Source organism: Coenobita brevimanus, chromosome 49 (assembly GCF_032717465.1).
Source record: "Coenobita brevimanus isolate Jiangsu-jjx chromosome 49, ASM3271746v2, whole genome shotgun sequence".
Lineage (NCBI taxonomy): Eukaryota > Metazoa > Arthropoda > Malacostraca > Decapoda > Coenobitidae > Coenobita > Coenobita brevimanus.
Window position 1 is genome coordinate 686,360 of NC_137002.1, and position 18,747 is coordinate 705,106.

At 42.6% G+C, this 18,747-nt stretch overlaps 2 non-coding genes across 2 annotated transcripts; one reads left to right on the forward strand and one right to left on the reverse strand.

Annotated features, from left to right (window-relative positions):
- Nucleotides 1–3,272: 3,272 nt before the first annotated feature.
- Nucleotides 3,273–3,345, forward strand: TRNAT-AGU (transfer RNA threonine (anticodon AGU)). Its single transcript has one exon. It is a non-coding gene; the product is annotated as a tRNA-Thr (tRNA).
- A 5,789-nt stretch (nucleotides 3,346–9,134) lies between these two features.
- Nucleotides 9,135–9,207, reverse strand: TRNAT-AGU (transfer RNA threonine (anticodon AGU)). Its single transcript has one exon. It is a non-coding gene; the product is annotated as a tRNA-Thr (tRNA).
- Between the last annotated feature and the right edge of the window lie 9,540 nt (nucleotides 9,208–18,747).

Here is an 18,747-nt window from a genome sequence, read left to right on the forward strand (position 1 = left end):
TGCAATGTTGCTTTTTGTTGCCCATTATCCACCCTTTGCAATGGGCAGGGAGGCAGGGAGAGGAAAAAAATGGGAGGAAACGAGGGAGGAAGGGAGATAAGTAGGGAGGGAAAACGAGTGAAGATATTATGGGAGGGAGAGACGAGAGACGGAGGGAGGGAGAAGGGGGACGTGTGTGTGTGTGTGTGTGTGTGTGTGTGTGTGTGTGTGTGTGTGTGTGTGTGTGTGTGTGTGTGTGTGTGTGAGAGAGAGAGAGAGAGAGAGAGAGAAACTGCATCAAGAAGGGTTAAGGGGTAAGCATACACACACACACACACACACACACACACACACACACACACACACACACACACACACACACACACACACACGTGTACATATCTGTGTGCATGTGAGTCCCCTTTCAGAACTCAGAAAACACAAATAATAAAAAAAAAGGAAGAAAGAAAAAACGATAATGAATCGTGAGAGAAAATGACACACAAGAGAGAGAAAAAACAGGGAGACGAAAAAAAAAAGATGGATGATGAAAGATGGATGAGAGAGGAGAGAAAAAAAAATAATCTTGCATCTTGACGGTCTTTTGTTGATATTGCAATTGAAGATGTTGCCAGATGACCACAAGGGGGCATTGATGAAAGGGGAAGGGGGAGGAAGGAGGCTGGAGAGAGGGGGGAATCCGGGGAGTGAAAGGGAAGGAGGGAGAGTGAATGAGAGGGAGTGAGGGAGGAAGAGGAGTGAAGGGGGAAAGAGGGAGGGAGGGAGGAAGAGAAGAAAGGGAGGAGGAGAGGAAGGGAGGGAGGAAGAGCGGAAGTGAAGGGGGAAGAAAGGAAAAGAGGGAGGAATTGAAGAAGGGAAGGAGGAACAAACGAAAGGAGGGAGGAACAGAAGAAGGAAGGGAGGGAGAGAGGAAGGGAGGGTGAAAGAGAGGAAAGGAGGGAGGAAGAGAGGAAAGGAGGGAGGGAGAGAAGGACTGCACGTAGGGTAAAGAGAAGAGAGGGGGGAACTGGATCAGAGAGGAGAAGGAGATGAGGAAAGAGAGAATGTGGGGAGGGAAGTGGGTGGTGCTAGGGAGGGGATGAGGTAAGGGGAGGAGAGGGAGGGGAGGAAGGGAAAGGGAAGGAGAGGGGGGAAAGAGAGTTGATTAGGAAAAATGAGGGATTAAATGGAGGGAAGGAGGAAGGGTGGAGAAATGGAGGGAAGGAGGAGAAGGAGGGAAGGGTGGAGAAATGGAGGGAAGGGTGGGGAAATGGAGGGAAGGAGGAGAAGGAGGGAAGGGTGAAGAAATGGAGGGAAGGAGGAGAAGGAGGGAAGGGTGGAGAAATGGAGGGACGTGTGGAGAAATGGAGGGAAGGAGGAAGAATGGAGGAAGAAGGGAAGGGGAAGAATGGGAGGTTCGTGGGATGCAGAAGAGATTATTGGGAAGAAAATGATGATGATGATGATGATGATGATGATGAGGAGGAGGAGGAGGAGGAGAAGGAGTGTGTGTGTGTGTGTGTGTGTGTGTGTGTGTGTGTGTGTGTGTGTGTGTGTGTGTGTGTGTGTGTGTGTGTGTGTGTGTGTGTGTGTGTGTGTGAGAGAGAGAGAGAGAGAGAGAGAGAGAGAGAGAGAGAGAAAAAAAAGATAGTTTGAGAGAGGATATGAAAGGATGGAAAAAAAAGACTGGGATGGTATGACCTCTCTCTCTCTCTCTCTCTCTCTCTCTCTCTCTCTCTCTCTTTCACGTCTTTTTCCTTCTATCATAATTACTTTCATCTCTCTCTCTCTCTCTCTCTCTCTCTCTCCCTCCACTTTCCTCTTCCATTTTCCTTCCATTCCTCTTCCTATCACATACATTTACCCTCCTCCATTCCCCTCTTCTCTCCTTCTCACTCTCTTTACCTCCATTTTTTCTCTCCATATTCATCATGCATTCTGAATCCCTTTATATTTCCCTCTCTCTCTCCTCTCTTCCTTCCTTCGATCCCCCTCCATCCTCTCCTTCCTTCCTTCACAGGTTTCCTTCCTTCCTTCCTTTCTCCCTTACACAGATCATAACAAAGTCTTTTTGAAACTTCGCTAACTAGACAAAATCCAAGCATTCACACACACACACACACTAGAGAGAGAGAGAGAGAGAGAGAGAGACAAGACATTCCCCTACCCTCCTCAACAATCCTCCCAACAGTCGTACAGGAAATAGTGAGAAGCAGCAACGTTGGGAGAATTGAAATGACCCGAGGAAATTTCAAAGGAATGACAAAGTGGTCCTACGTGTGTGTGTGTGTGTGTGTGTGTGTGTGTGTGTGTGTGTGTGTGTGTGTGTGTGTGTGTGTGTGTGTGTGTGTGTGTGTGTGTGTGTGTGTGTGTGTGTAAGATTTTTCTCTCAGGTATAGTTAGTCTCTGGAATAAGTCTGAATCAATTATGTTTTAGGGAAATTGTATAAAGAATATTTTGTGATCTTTTATATATATTATGAGGGAACGGAAGGAAGGAAGGAAGGAAGGAAGGGGAGAGAGAGAGAGAGAGAGAGAGAGTAACGGATCATCCACTATCTATAGTCGATAATTACCATCTGTCCATACACAACAGCTCTCTCTCTGTCGTGTGTGTGTGTGTGTGTGTGTGTGTGTGTGTGTGTGTGTGTGTGTGTGTGTGTGTGTGTGTGTGTGTGTGTGTGTGTAGAGGGTGAGGAGAAGAGATGCAGCTTAGAAGAGAAAGGGAGACAGAAAGATGCAGAGACAGGCAAAGTTAAAAAATACAGGGGTAAAAACTGAGACAGAGGAAGACAGACAGAGAAAGAGGTAGACGGAGGTAGAGAGGAAGAAACAAGAGGGAAAGTATAAGGGGTAGAATTGGAGGTTTGAGAGGTACAGGGAGGTAAACAGACGAAGTTGATTGACACGAGAGGTAAAAAGAGGAAGAGGGTGAGGTACTTTAGATGTGGAAAGGTAGGAGTAGAAGAAGAGGTTGACGAATAACTCAAGGAATAAAGGGAAGAGGAGAGAGGAAGAAGAAGTGGTAGAAAGACAGAGGTGGAGGTAGACGGTAGAAACTAACATGAACAGAGGCGGCCAGTAGAAGTAGACGAGGTGACAAAAGAGGTGACGACAGGTAATACGGTGAGTGGGAATGAAGGAAGACGTTGGGGTAGATAAATTGACATGAAGAGGGGTAGATTTTTTTTAGTAATAAAATGGAGAGAGAGAGAGAGAGAGAGAGAGAGAGAGAGAGAGAGAGAGAGAGGAGCTCCTAATTAAACACAGGTATATTCCCACGCCCATCACCTGCCTTCATAGCTCAGTGGCTAGAGCGCTGGTCTAGTAAACCAGAGGCCGGGAGTTCGATCCTCCCTGAAGGCACGTGGGTAGCAATTGCTTTACTGTTTTCACTCCCTTCACTTCCGTTGATGGCCAGGTGTGCGCAGAACTGGGGATAATTATGACTAGTAACCAAGGAGACTCTAATCTCGCCTAGAAACACTGATGGATTAAGTAGGAAGTTAACAGCAATAAACAGACACCGTATAGACACCAAAAGAAAATTATATACGCTAAATATTATAAGATACCGAAATACAGACATGGAAATTTTTTGATCCTGTACCTCCACTTGCTAACCAGTGATATAAGGAGTTCAACTTTGGATTCATTTGCTAACCAGTGTCATAAGGAGTTGTTTTGGATTCATTTGGATTCATTGTGTATTCCTTTACTTAATATTCCAGTCACATGAAGGACGAGGATGAATATTGAACGTGGGAAATTACCCTCCCCCCCCCATTTCTATCTATTTACCTGCAGTATATCTATCTATCAACCTCCTCATCATAATCATCATTCTGTTTCTTCATCTACTTTGTCTTTAATAGCGGTACGATCCTCTCTCTCTCTCTCTCTCACGACACACTTGTACTAACAAGATTCGCTTCACTAGCTGCTGAGAGAGAGAGAGAGAGAGAGAGAGAGAGAGAAGGAAACGGAGGAAGAGTGAAAGAGAACACGAAAATAGGAATGTTGATACGGGGAAAACAAATTAGCCAAAAAATTAATCATAACTAATTGGATTAGAAAGAGGGGGGGGCAGAGCAAGGCAGTGGAAGAGGGGAAAAGAGGGACTGATGAAAATAATTAAAAACGAAGACCAAAAGAGGGAAAAGAGGGAGGGAAGAAGAAGGAGTTTGGTAGTGAAAGAATTACAGTATACAGATACACAGACCATACAGACCTTCGTCTGTATGTGTGTGTGTGTGTGTGTGTGTGTGTGTGTGTGTGTGTGTGTGTGTGTGATATATACACACACACACGATAAATAAGACACACACACAAAGCAAGAAAGAGTGAGAGAACAAAGAAGAAAGAAGGTCTATGTGTGTGTGTGTGTGTGTGTGTGTGGAGGGGGGGGGTACTCCTTAAGACAACAGACAGTGGCTGGATACGCTTCATCAGTCACCTGTACTTCCTGTCTACCACACCACACCACACCACACCACACTACTCGCATGGATGGATGGATGGATGGATGGCAGGACTGAGAAGTGGATGGAGAATAAGCTCTATAGTTACAGGGACGAACTGTTGGACAGATGGCTGGATGGTTGGAAGGATGGATGGAAGGATGGGTGGGTGGGCGCCTGGGAGTGGGTGGTTTGGTGAATGGTTGAGTGGGGGGATGGATGGATTGAAGGGTGGGCTGGTGGCTGGGTGTAGGTGGACGGGTAAATGGATAAGTAACCCCCAGACGGATAGGTGGAAGAATGAACGGATGGATGGATGGATGAACTGAAAAATTCCTAGATGGGTGGATGAGCGGATGTTAGGATGGACGAAATGTTCAGTGGTCATAAGGACGGATGCTTACATGGGTGAATGGAAGGATGGATGGTGAGTTGGGTGGATATGCAGAAGACTCAATGATTACATGGATGGATGGATGGATGGGAGGACGGTTAGATGGATGGATGGACGGACGGATGAATGGATGGACCGATGGATGGGTGGTAGGGTGGGTGGGTGGTGGATGTATGAATGGATGAACGATTCAATGGGTAGATGAATGGATGGAAACGTGGATGGGTGGATGGATGGACAGACGGTTCAGTGGCTGGATGGTAGGCTGGATGGATGAATCGATGGATGGATGGATAGGCGAATGGAGAGACAGATAGTTGGATGGGTAGCTGGATGGTTGGAAGCCGGGATGAGGTATATAGTTGGAGAGATGGATGGACGAATAGGTAAGTGGATGGATGGATGGACAAACGAATGGATGGATGCCCAGATGAGAGAAAGGATGATGAATGAATGAATGAAAGGATGGATGACTGAACGGATGGATGGATAATTGAAAGAATGAACGAATAAATGGATGGATGGACGGATAGACATTATTTGGATGGATCTCCACTCAGCTGAATTAAACTGACATTAACAAGAAATAATAAAAAAAAAAACCTGGATGCGGGAGCTTCGGGGCCCTTGGTGCGGTGTGGGAGGGGGATTTTGTGTGGTGTGGTGTGGTGTGGTACCGTGATGTTGTATGGTGTGGTGTAGTGTGGTGTGGAATGATATGGTGTGGTGTGATATATGGTGTGGTGTGGTGTGACATGACCCCGCTAAAGTCACTAAAATCTACGGAAGTAAAACACCCCACATCCGGAAATCATTAGTGAGTGACATACGAACATAGCCGCTCCTACTGATGATGATGCTTCTAAAAAAACCTATAAGACGTAATCCAATTGACAAAGTGTTCAGCCCTGTGTAGTAGTCAAAGGGAAGGGTTCAATTACGTTCAATTTACGAAGTATGGAGTGTTTTGTGATTATATATGAGAGAGAGAGAGAGAGAGGGCCTTCCCTATACTAAACAGCCACTTAAGGGTAAGTCTATTGCTGTTTGCTTTCCTTTGTACTCTCCTCTACCCTTCCTCCCTCTTTCCCTCTTCCCTTCTCTCTAGCCTTCTTCTTCCTCCCTCTTTCCTTCTACCTAGCCTCGTCCTTACTCCCTCTCTCCCTCTTCCTTACTCCCTCTTCCCTTCTCTCTAGCCTCTTCCTTACTTCCTCTTTCCCTTCACTTTAGCCTCTCTCTATTTCCATTTATCAATCTCTTCTTTCCCTTCATTTTTTTCCATTCCTTCCATCTCCTCTTAACCCTTTTTCCTCCTCGTCTCTGCTTCCTTCATCATCTTTTTCATCCAATTTCCTCTTCCTTTCCTTTAATGTCGTGATTTAGTCTCTCTCTCTCTCTCTCTCTCTCTCCTTTTCCATCTCTACAATCTCTCTTTATGTCTTCCTTTCCATCCTCTCTCTCTCTCTCTCTCTCTCTTATCAGGCCACGTGGGTCGAATTAGCATTAACTTGGGTGTGTGTGAGTTTAGGAAGATAGGGACGTTTATAGTTTTCCTCTCCCTCTCTCTCTCTCTCTCTCTCTCCCTACTTACCCTAATCTACTTACCTTTTCATCCACTTGCATACTTACATCCACCTACATTCCTACTAATACATATTTTCACCTACCAACATATCAAACTACCTTTCTTTATGTCTACCTACCTACCTACCTACTTACCTTGTTACCTACCGACTTATCTACCTACCTGCCTACCTATCTACTACATACCAACACACCAAACTACCTTCCCGTCAATATCTATCTATCTATCTATCTATCTTTCATCATGACGCCCTTAAGAAAATGCAAACACTTGAAGGTGTGTGTGTGTGTGTGTGTGTGTGTGTGTGTGTGTGTGTGTGTGTGTGTGTGTGTGTGTGTGTGTGTGTGTGTGTGTGTGTGTGTGAGAGAGAGAGAGAGAGAGAGAGAGAGAGAGAGAGAGAGAGAGCACACTGGAACCTTGATTTATTTAGCTACGTGGCAATTAGGTGTGTGTGTGTGTGTGTGTGTGTGTGTGTGTGTGTGTGTGTGTGTGTGTGTGTGTGTGTGTGTAACGCTCAAGTAGTGATTCTGAGTACACGGTCTGTACGTCGGGGGTGGCGGGAAGGACTGGAGGGAAGGGGAGAATGAGAGAGTTGAAGAGAGGAAAGGTGGATGGAGGAAGAAAATACGGTAGGTAGGAAGGGAAGAGGGAGGAGGAAAACGGAAGGAGAAGGGAAGGTAGGTAGGTGGGTAGGTAAGTTTGTGGATGGGTGCGCAGGTAGGTAGGTAGGTAGGTAGGTGAGTGGGTGTGTGGGTAAGCAGGTAGGTAGGTAGGTAGGCAGAGTTGTGAAAAGCTACAGAATAATAATTGGAGGAAAGAGGAAAGAAATGAGGGAGGAAAGGAAGGTAACAAGGAGGAGGAAAGAAAACTAAGGGAAGAAAACAGGAGGGAAAGAGAAGACAGGGAGAAAGGAAAAGGCAGGGAAGGAAGGAAAGGAAGAGGGAAGGGAGGAATGTTGGAAGGAGGAGGAGGAGGGGGAGGAAAAGAAATTAAAGATGAGGAAGGAAATGAGGGAAGAAAAGGAAGACAGGGAGAGGAAGGAAGAATGAAAAAAGAAAAGAAGGAAGCAAAGAAAGGAGGAGATTAATGAAGGAAAGAGTGAAGGGGAAGATAATGGAAGAATGAAGACACAGGAATATTGGAAGGATAAATAAATTGAAAAAATAAACAAATAACACTAGTCACACACACACACACACACACACACACACACACACACACACACACACAATTACAACTGAAAAACGGAACCAAAGAATCTCAAAAAAATAAACAAAATTACTCCAATCCCAGAGTTTACCCAAATCTCCCGAAACTAAAGTGTCATTAACAAAACCAACACACCGCCTCCTCCCTAATTACAACCCCTGCCATCTTTAATTATATCCTTTTTAATTAACTCAGCCTAATTTACCATCTAATTAACTCTCCTACGCAGGTCATTAAAGGGACCCGAGACGGTTTATGGCTAATTGGGTTGTGTGTGTGTGTGTGTGTGTGTGTGTGTGTGTGTGTGTGTGTGTGTGTGTGTGTGTGTGTGTGTGTGTGTGTGCGTGTGTGTGTGTGTGTGTGTGTGTGTGTGTGTGTGTGTGTGTGTGTGTGTGTGTGTGTGTGTGTGTGTGTGTGTGTGTGTGTGTGTGCAGTGACAGTAACAGCAACAGCCCTAATGGTCCTCTCTAGGCTCTTCGCTATAGAGAAAATTATTACTATGATATATACTTCCATAAGACAAGGATAGTAAACCAAGAAGACTATCCGCCGCCTACCAACCTGATACAGCAGGTAATAGTGCAAAAGGTCCAACACGCAATATGGAAAAACTGACATGGAAACTCAAAAAAAAAAACTAAATGCTACAGTGAATATAAACATTAATATCCCGAACAAAAAAAAAAAAAATCATGGTAATTTTTTAGGAGAGACTGAAAGGAAAAACTAATTACTACACTCTTAATCTGTAGGGGAAAAATAAACACTGATTTCTTGCACTAAATAACTACCATGGAAGCCCCACAGGAAAGACTGAAAAACTAGAGTCTGTATTATAACTTATTCTTCACACACACACACACACACACACACACACACACACACACACACAGAACATGTTTGGTGGGGAGGTCGAATCTACACACTCCTCCAAGCGACTTTCAGATGTTAATATCGTTCCGCGGTCCACCACAATCCAAGGTAGAGTGTTTAATAAGTGTACAGCTAAAAAAAAACTACCATCTCATCAGTTCCGTACGGAGAAAATGCACACCTGACGAGGTACAATGAAAATCCTATGCCTACTAGTGCGTGTTCCAGATGGTTTGATTTTTTTCGGGTATATATGTATTCGCCTCTCCGTACAATTCTGACGAAGACACAATATTTCGCTTCATCTAGAGTGGAAGACTTAGCCAGTAATTTAATCCACTGGTGCCCGGGTTTCAATGTGAAGGATTGTGCTAGAAGGGTAGACAGAATAACGCCTCCGCCAACACTTCTGAAAATTAAATCCATTCTTTTTAGTGGGCTTTGGGCACTAATGGGTTAATGTCACTACCCATAGTATAATTCGACCTGATGAAAGTGAAACAATTGTCGACTACCATTCTGCCTTATCCTTGAAAAACCTTGAATAAAATCTACTTGTAGCCTACGTTCTGATAAACTACATAACTTCCGCTTTTACTTCCTCGTATGGTTAATAATTATATTGCTGTCCACGTGCCTTCAGGGAGGATCGAACTCCCGGCCTCTGGTTTACTAGACCAGCGCTCTAGCCACTGAGCTATGAAGGCAGGTGAGAAATAATCCCATTAACCCCTTTACTATAATTATGCTTTTAAGAGAAATAATCCCTATCAATCACATTAAATATAATTACGTTTTTAGGAGAAAATTATCCCAGTCAATCTCCCCACTACCTGTGTATTCTCTTAAATCTGCTGCCACCATACAATCTTACTCATAAACGACCCTTCGTAAAGAACAGCTAAGAAATAGACCCATTCAATCCAGGATGTATATATCTTCTCCCGTGTAACCTCTACTAATTGCACTCAGTAATGCCTTATTTGTTTTTTGCACTGTTTACAATACTATCATGAATATTAATTAGCAGTAGTTGCGGTAGTAGTTGTACAAGTAGGGGTAGTGATGTTGGTGAAGCATTTCCACAGTTACAGAGCTGAAACCCCCATTTTTAGTTCAATTACTACAGAAACGATCCACTACTACTACTACTACTACTACTACTACTACTACTACCATCATTACACCCATTCAAGTACGATTCATTTCACCTCAGTTTTACATCAACCACCATAGACTTTAAATAAGTTAGGAAACATTTTACAAAAGCCACTCAGATTATCCTTTCAGTACAAGTTTATTATATTTATTTATTTATTTTTTTTACTAATTCTTTGCCTCACCTGATTTTAAAACGCACAGCCATGCACAAAAATTCCCCTCTCCCAGCTGTCTTTTGTCTACCATATTTCTTAATTTTTTCCCAAAATACATAGGTTTTGCTTCCCTCCCAAAATGTTTCGCTGTGTTTCGTATTCCTCTGACCTAAAAAAAAAAAGTTCAAGAATCACCTCCCATTGCCACACCCGGAGGAGAGAAGACAGCTAACTTTTGCTTATGACTGTTATTAAGGTCCTGTTCTTTGTTATTATTTCTGCCGCTTGACTAATTCGCTAAGTAAATTTTCTCACTTTCGCTAGAGAGAGAGAGAGAGAGAGAGAGAGAGAGAGAGAAAGGGGGGGGGAGGTCAATGTCCGGAATCTTCACCTGCGTTGCTCACCGGATCTCTCCACTCCCTCTACGTTTCCTCCAACCCCTCCTTCCCTCTCTACACTCCTCAACGTTTCCTCCAACCCTTCTCTCCCTACCAAAACGTAAACAAAGCAAGTCAAACAACATTTTCTCCTCCATATAAACCCTTACGCAATTCTCTACCTGCTTCCACGTTCTTTTCCTCCCATATTTCCCTTTGTTTCCCTATAAATTTCGCCATTCTTCGGGGTAAGTATGCGTAAGAAAGGGTGCTCGAACGTACAATGACCTTCGGGGGAAGGGAGGCTTCGTAACATCTCTTTCTAAGCGATTTATTATGAGTATTACACGCCCTTGCTACGCGTATTACACCTGAACACTTGCCTCTCATTTATAACGTTTTAATATCAACACATTTTGTAATCGTGCAATATGCAAAGTGAGTCGCCAAGGAAGAGGTGTTACGAAATCTCCTAAGCACTCGGGTCGTTGAAGCAGACGATAGCCGACTCGGGTTCCCGCCAAAACATTTCCCGCCCTGAGTTGCGTCATGGAACCCGTCACCCAATCACCGCCTTTCCCGCCAAAATCGTCCGTAACATCCCGACCGCGACTTAAGCTCGAAAATTACACTACACCAACAACATAACGACTTAACCTTGCACGTAAAAATAAAAACGTAGATCTGGTTAATTTTTCCAAGTCGCAAGAGGCAGAATATATTGAAAACGAGAGAGGTCTGGCTAAAATAAGTGAAAGTCAACAGGAGAACGGGAAACGAAAACGGAATCCCAGATCTCCATGACAACCCGGCACAGACCCGCCAACGCTTTACAACATTCAAGTATCTGCAACATCTACGCTTTCCCCTGGGCTATAAAAACCGGGATGGGCAGACCTTGGCACGGAATTCGGACAACCTAACAGTACCATCCCCTCACGCAATACAGGCCGGTGCAACGATACAGACGCCGAATACAAATTACTGCCCATTCAACATTTTTAAAAGCCATCATCCGTTAAGATATTTCCTGTTATTCATTTTTTTTTTTTTTGGACGGAACTACGCACTCATAACCTGAATATAAAAGTATGTTGTACGGAGTTTTATAAGCTTAAATTGTAAAACGAATTATTTCCCTACGTATAGACTCATTTTACTCGAACTTGGCCTAAAATTGTCTTCTCTATCTTGAATGCTGAGCTGTAACAATTGATTAACGCTGGAATATGGGCCTAGTCACGAAGAAGTGCTGAGAGAGAGAGAGAGAGAGAGAGAGAGAGAGAGAGAGAGATTCACTGTTCCGAGTTTAAACCTGTCACAACAACTTTATCTACTCTGCCTGAGGACGGAGAGAAAGAGAAAGAGAGAGAGAGAGAGAGAGAGAGAGAGAGAGAGAGAGAGAGAGAGAGAGAGAGAGAGAGAGAATTATATGATTATCCAACTATTACTACTACTACTACTACTATATTGCTAATGAACGACTTCACTAGTGGTGGTGGTGGTGGTGGTGGTAGTAGTGGTAGTATCCAGCTACTACTACTTCTACTACTATACTGCTAACATACTTCACTAGTGGTAGTAGTAGTAGTAGTAGTAGTAGTAGCAGTAGTAGTAGTAATAGTAATAATAGTAATAATAATAATAGGCAAGAAATAATACAGTGGGTGCTAAGACAACAACAACGCCTATCCCGACATTTGACCCCTGACCCTAGACTGACCTGCTCCAAAATCCAAAAACTTCATCCCATTCCCTAATAATGAAAATAAATGAAAAAATAAAATCGAATCAGGTTTTCATCAGGGAACGCTGCCCCCTGACCTCTCACCCACGCCCCTAAATCTTGACCTCTATTCTACACTAAATTACTTCTTCCCATACAAAACTCTCTCTCTCTCTCTCTCTCTCTCTCTCTCTCTCTCTCTCTCTCTCTCTCTCTCTCTCTCTCTCTCTCTCTCAACCTTGACCTTTGAATATTCTAAGCCAAATGGTTTCCTGTAAGCCAAGAAACCACTTACAACGCTGGGTGGTAACCATATAACCAAACCATACGTGCTCCCTACGTGTCAACAAGTGGGTTGGTGGAGGGTTGGTGCCCCTCCCTGTAAAACAACTAACTCAGAGTCAAGTGGCCACCCCTTGCGGGATTATGGCGTCTGGCAATAGATAGATAGATGGAAATTACTTCTTCCCATACGAAACAATCTCTCTCTCTCTCTCTCTCTCTCTCTCTCTCTCTCTCTCTCTCTCTCTCTCTCTCTCTCACACACACACACACACACACACACACACACTGACACGTACTTAGTAAAAATAACAGTGACGTCTTCAGGTTGAAAATATTAAGATTATGCACACTTAATCACCAAGGAAAAGGTGTTACGTATGCTTTTATGCCAACAATAATAGGTCCTTTATTCTCAGTGTTGGCAGTGATGTTGGCAAGGTGAAAGGAGTAACGGGACCAACACACGCCTTGAGCTGTCTGACGCATTCCTCTCTCTCTCTCTCTCCCTCTCTCTCTTTATGCTTCTTATCTTCCTTTACTCTTTATTTCATTTATTTCTGTCAGTTAGTCACTTTTAACCACCTATTATCGCTACTACTACTACTACTACTACCACTACCACCACCACCACTACTAAACTGTTGCTCTATTTCAAGGCTAGTATATTTCTCTCTCTCTCTCTCTCTCTCTCTCTCTCTCTCTCTCTCTCTCTCTCTCTCTCTCTCTCTCTCTCTCTCTCTCTCGACCTGTCCTGTCTACACCTCTGTCTCACCAGCGCTGTCAAAAAAAGCGTCATTTCCTTACGCCTGTCTCTTTATCTATCTATTATAATCTACCTCATCTGCTTTAAAAATACTGATCGGTTTGTTGTGTGTGTGTGTGTGTGTGTGTGTGTGTGTGTGTGTGTGTGTGTGTGATCATGTACGAGCAAGTTTAAGTAGGAAATAACTCCATGCTCTCTCTCTCTCCCTCTCTCTCTCTCTCTAAGCATACGCCTCCCTCCCACTCCTTCCTCCCTTTCACATTCCTCCCCCTCCCCCTCTCTTCCTCCACTGCAACTTCTTCCCTCCACTTTCTCCCCTCCCCCTCTCTCTCTCTAAGTATACGCCTCCCTCCCACTCCTTCCTCCCTTGCACATTCCATCCCCTCCCCTCCCTCTTGCAACCCCCTCCCCTACCCCCCCTACTCTCTTATCACCCCCAACCTCCTCGTCATTTCCTACACTCCCCCTCCTCCCCCTCTTAATCAGCCTATCCCTCCCCCTCCCTTTCCCCACCTCGCCTATCTTCCTCCCTCCTCCCCCCTCCCCTTTCCTCCCCCTCCCTCCCTCAACACGCTATAACCTGTACTGTGATACCCTCCCAAATGTAACCTCCCAATACCGAACAGTTGTACTTCAATTGTACTTCTTTTGTACATGATACTCCAAGGGTTATCTAAGCCTGCACTCCACTGGGTTCATGTTGAGTTTGGGGTTACTACTACTACTACTACTTCTACTACTACTGCTACTACTACTACTACTACTACTACTACTACTACATGCTGTTCCGTACAATACAGTAGTAGCCTATTATTTTACCTACTACCAAAACTAATTTATAAAAGTAACCTACAAGTTCCTCAATTTTACACGTATCTAAATATCTATCTGTGTCTGTCTACTTACTTATATAGTATGAGAGAGAGAGAGAGAGAGAGAGAAATGACCACCTGGACGGAGCGATGACGTCAAAGGGGCTAGGCAGACGAAGACTTAAGGAACAATGTCCGGTGGGTAGGTCTTGGTGCTTCCGGGTGGGTCTTGGTGCTTCCTCCTTCATTCCTTACGCATTGCTTCATTCACCAGGGCATTCATTCTTCATTTCCATTCATATTTTCACCTATTCTGTTCAATGAGATTCATCTTTAGGTGAGCGAAAGGTGATGATGGCGGCGATGATGATTATGGTGGTGGTGGGTGGTGGTGATAATGATGATGATGATGATGATGATGATGATGATGAATTGTGACTATTCCTTACTATTTTCCTTTTGTATATGAGGGAAGCGGGAGTGAGTTGGGGGGAGGGTAGTCAAGTGGTGGGTGACAGAGCGACATGGAGGCGTTTTGTCTGCGGCCACCCTTTGCGGGATTAGGGCGTCGGGTTATAGACAGATAGATAGACAGATATATATTCTCTTTTTTTTTTCATCTTTCGCTCCTGTAGTCTTCATTCTTTGCATACTTATCTCTTCTTTCTTCATTAATTTTTTACCTATTTACTCATCTATCTTCCTTGTTTATTTATTTTATTGCACTAAATCTTTGTATTATTTGCTTAAAAATTATATATCCTGTAGTTCACGTCTCATTTCTTCATTTCCTTCATTATTACATTTTACTTCTTACCTCCTTTCTTTCACTCCTATTTTCACTTATTCATTCTGTACTTACTCATGATCTACCATATTTCGTTTCTTGTATGTCTTTCTTCACCTCTTATTTATTCCCTATTTCACTTTTCACTCGCCCATGCAAGTCGTTTTATACAATCCTTTGAAGATTTCGTAACGCCTCTTCCACAGCGATTCATTCTGCAACATAAATCCCAATATAATGTTGTATATTACTGCTGCACACTTCGATACTAAAACGATATGTATAGCATAGAATAGTATCCCAAGAAGTAAAATACAAAATAAATCGCTAAGGAAGAGGTGCTACGAAGCTCCATTTGCACCTAGAATACGACACTGAGGCTTAGAAATCTAGGGCTATATTTATAAAGGACCTCAATTAATTCTTAAGATAAATCATTCAGAACGGTTAACGATTATTACAGATATCTTTGTGTTTGAAGTTACTTTAATAAGAATACTGTCTTTAATTCTGTGTGTGTGTGTGTGTGTGTGTGTGTGTGTGTGTGTGTGTGTGTGTGTGTGTGTGTGTGTGTGTGTGTGTGTGGTTAACAAGCCAGCTGATTACTTCTAGACACAATTATACTCTTCATAACATGCCAGACACTCAACACTCATTAAGATTATTAGGTTTCTCTCACTCTCTCTCTCTCTCTCTCTAAGATGCCCTTTTGTACTGCGTATGAGGAAATGCCATAAGCTGGGTATTTAGGTCACAGTTATTGCCCTAGATGAAGCTTAACGAGAGAGAGAGAGAGAGAGAGAGAGAGAGAGAGATGCAGGGACATACGATATTTCCTACAAAATTACTATACATATAAACACACATACACAGACATATAGATGAACTGATCCACTCACATAAACATACACAGATACACACAGACAGACCGACATAGTGAAAGACAGGCAGATAGATACACATACAGGTAGACAGATAGATTGACAGAGAGGACGATTTTCAGCGATAAAACTAACATATAACTTCTCCACTCCCATGGACTTTTTTTCTCTTTTACTTCCTTCTCACTAATTCTTCTGTATTCCTCATATTTCGTTGGCATTCATATTTACTCCATTTTTTTTTTTTTAATGGAGGGCATAAGGGAAAGCTCTCATAGTGAAGTGGTCAGGAAAGCTCTATATAAACCTCGTAGGAAGCTTTTCTTCTTTAAACATTCTCCACTAAGTTTTCCTGACTCCTTCTTCCCTGAATTAAACACTAGAGCATGATTGATGTGAGCGCTTACCTGTCTCAGTCCTTAGGCTTGAATGTAGTTTTATTACACTCACTGAACAGTTATATATCAATCCATCAATCCATCCATCCATCTGCCTGTCTGTCTATCTGTGAATAATGTATACCTATTAATTTTTCTTTTATCTATCTATATATTTCTCTATCTGTATATAATGTATACCTATTAATTTTTCTTTTATCTATCTATATATTTCTCTAAGTACGTTATATCTATCTGTTAACATGTTTTTCTTTAATCTATCACCTTCGTGTATCTATTTATCTATCTCCACATTTCAATTTCTTTTAACACATAACACTTACTATGAAAATTAGAATATGGTAGATCAGTATATATAACGCAAAATAATTATATAAATAAAATGCGTGACTAGGAAGACTGTTAAAGGATTCGCTGTTTTATTTACATTACTGGTGTTGCCTTCTTCTGTTCGCTGTATTTCTTTATATTTTTTCACTCATGTAAGTGTTCTGTGTTCCTGTACTGTACCTTGGTAACATGATCACGGACGTACGTACAGATATACACTGACACTCTCTCTCTCTCTCTCTCTCTCTCTCTCTCTCTCTCACACACACACACACACACACCTGCTGTCCCCACCTGTCCTTCACAATTTCACCTGCAATTAAAAAGCCTGCAGGTGTTAATCTCACACACACACACACACACACACACACACACACACACACACACACACACCTGCTGTCCCCACCTGTCCTTCACATTTCCACCTGCCATTAAAAGGCCTGCAGGTGTTAATCTCTCTCTCTCTCTGTATATATATATATATGTATATATATATATATATATATATATATATATATATATATATATATATATATATATATATATATATATATATATATATATATATATATATATATATATACGGTATATTGTGAATAACCACGTGTTGCCCACATATTAAAGCATTAAACCCTCCACTTCAACTAGCTTATTATGCTTCGTATTCATGAATCCTCATTGCACAACCAAGCACTTAAGCATGATTAATGAAAATGTTCTCGTGGCAAGTGCTCAGTGCTGAATGCAATTTTATTACACTCTTTCAAGTCATCTGTCTATCTACTGAACAATAAGAGACTTTTCCTCAGTCAAGTACAGCTCGAAACAAACATTAAAACTCAGAAAAAACTCACGATTACCAACGGTGTCAACTGATTAGTCGTTTTATTTTTATTACAAGTTTCAGTTATATTCCCGTAAGGCTTTTCCCTCCTGGAAGGTGTTACTCTTGTTTTCCTGTTTGGTTTCACCTGTATATAACACGTTTGTAGCTATATACATATATACATACATACAAAATAGACGCATAGTATTTCTCTTCAATTTATATACCTACACACACACGCACACACACACACTTTCGTACCCATCCACACACAGCCATATTGAGAGAGAGAGAGACACACACACACACACACACACACACACACACACACACAAACACACACACAAACACACACACACATCCTCATCTCGTACCCTAAAACCCACAGCCGTTCTTAAGGTCGATTATCCCACTCTATTTCTATGCTATTTTCGTCCTTAAGGGAAAAAAATAATGTAAAACATCATATAAGGGAAGGAAAAAGTGTTGAAAAAGAGCAGGGCAAAGTGCGTAAGGGTTAGTTTATCCTGGTATGTTATGGGAGGATGGGTCTTATGGCTGTGTGCGTGTGTGTGTGTGTGTGTGTGTGTGTGTGTGTGTGTGTGAGAGAGAGAAAGAGACCACTAACACTATTACAACACAACATTTACTGCTTACAAACACAAACAACGGCTATCACTTCATCGCCAACCACAGCCACAATAACAACAACTAACAAGATAAGCACACACCTCCGTCAACGCCTGGAACATAACTCAGATCATCACTACAATAATACCAATCTTCCTTGACCCATGACCCACACATCCACAAATTTAAACTGAAATGCATGAATAACTGTTTGGAATATTTTCTGAACAAACAAACATACAAACCAGGGGTGGATACATGACCTCTTCCAGCTTCATTGGCGGAGGTAATTACAACTTCTACAACTATGAAAAAAAACTGATGTACTCTAATTAGTAAAAAAAATAAAATAACTACATTACTACAAACATAATTACCACAGCTGCCACACTTAAAGATACGTCTAATTCAAACCACACACACACACACACACACACACACACACACACACACACACACACACAATGAGGGAAAACAAGGGCAAGAGAGATAAGAGAAGGAACGTACAAGAGAGAGAGATGATAATAAACGACTGAAAGAGGTGTTGGCGATAACACAACGGGATGACAAGGAAGGAGTGATAAAAAGAGGAGAGGAGAGGAGATGAGAAGAGAGAAGTGAAAAGGAAAAAAAGAAGAGAAGGGAAGGGAACGGAAGGGAAGGGAAGTGAAAAGAGAAGAGATGAGAAAAGAAATGAAGGGAAGGGAAGGGAAGGGAAAAGAGGAAGAGAAGAAAATCAAATGACGTGAGGTGAGGAGGTGGCGTAACATGAGGTGAAGGGAAATAAGGGCAGGTGTGAGGTATGGGAAAGGAGAACAGAAGGGGAGGAAGGGAAGAGAGGTGAGGGGAGATGAAGAAGAGTGTTAAAATGAGACGAGGAGAGGAAGAAGTGAACCTGTACAAGGAGAAGAGAGGAGAGGAGAGGAGATGAGAGGAGGAAAGTGGATGTGTAGGGGAAAAGGATTCTCTTCGATATGCAGGGGTATGGGGGTAGCCTACCAGAGTCCAGTAATTTTAGGGGTAGATGACTAAACTGCTTCCACGATGGCATTAAGTACAGTATTAGGAAGCCTTCGGTCACCTCTTTGGGATCGAACTAGGACTGGTCGGGGCGTT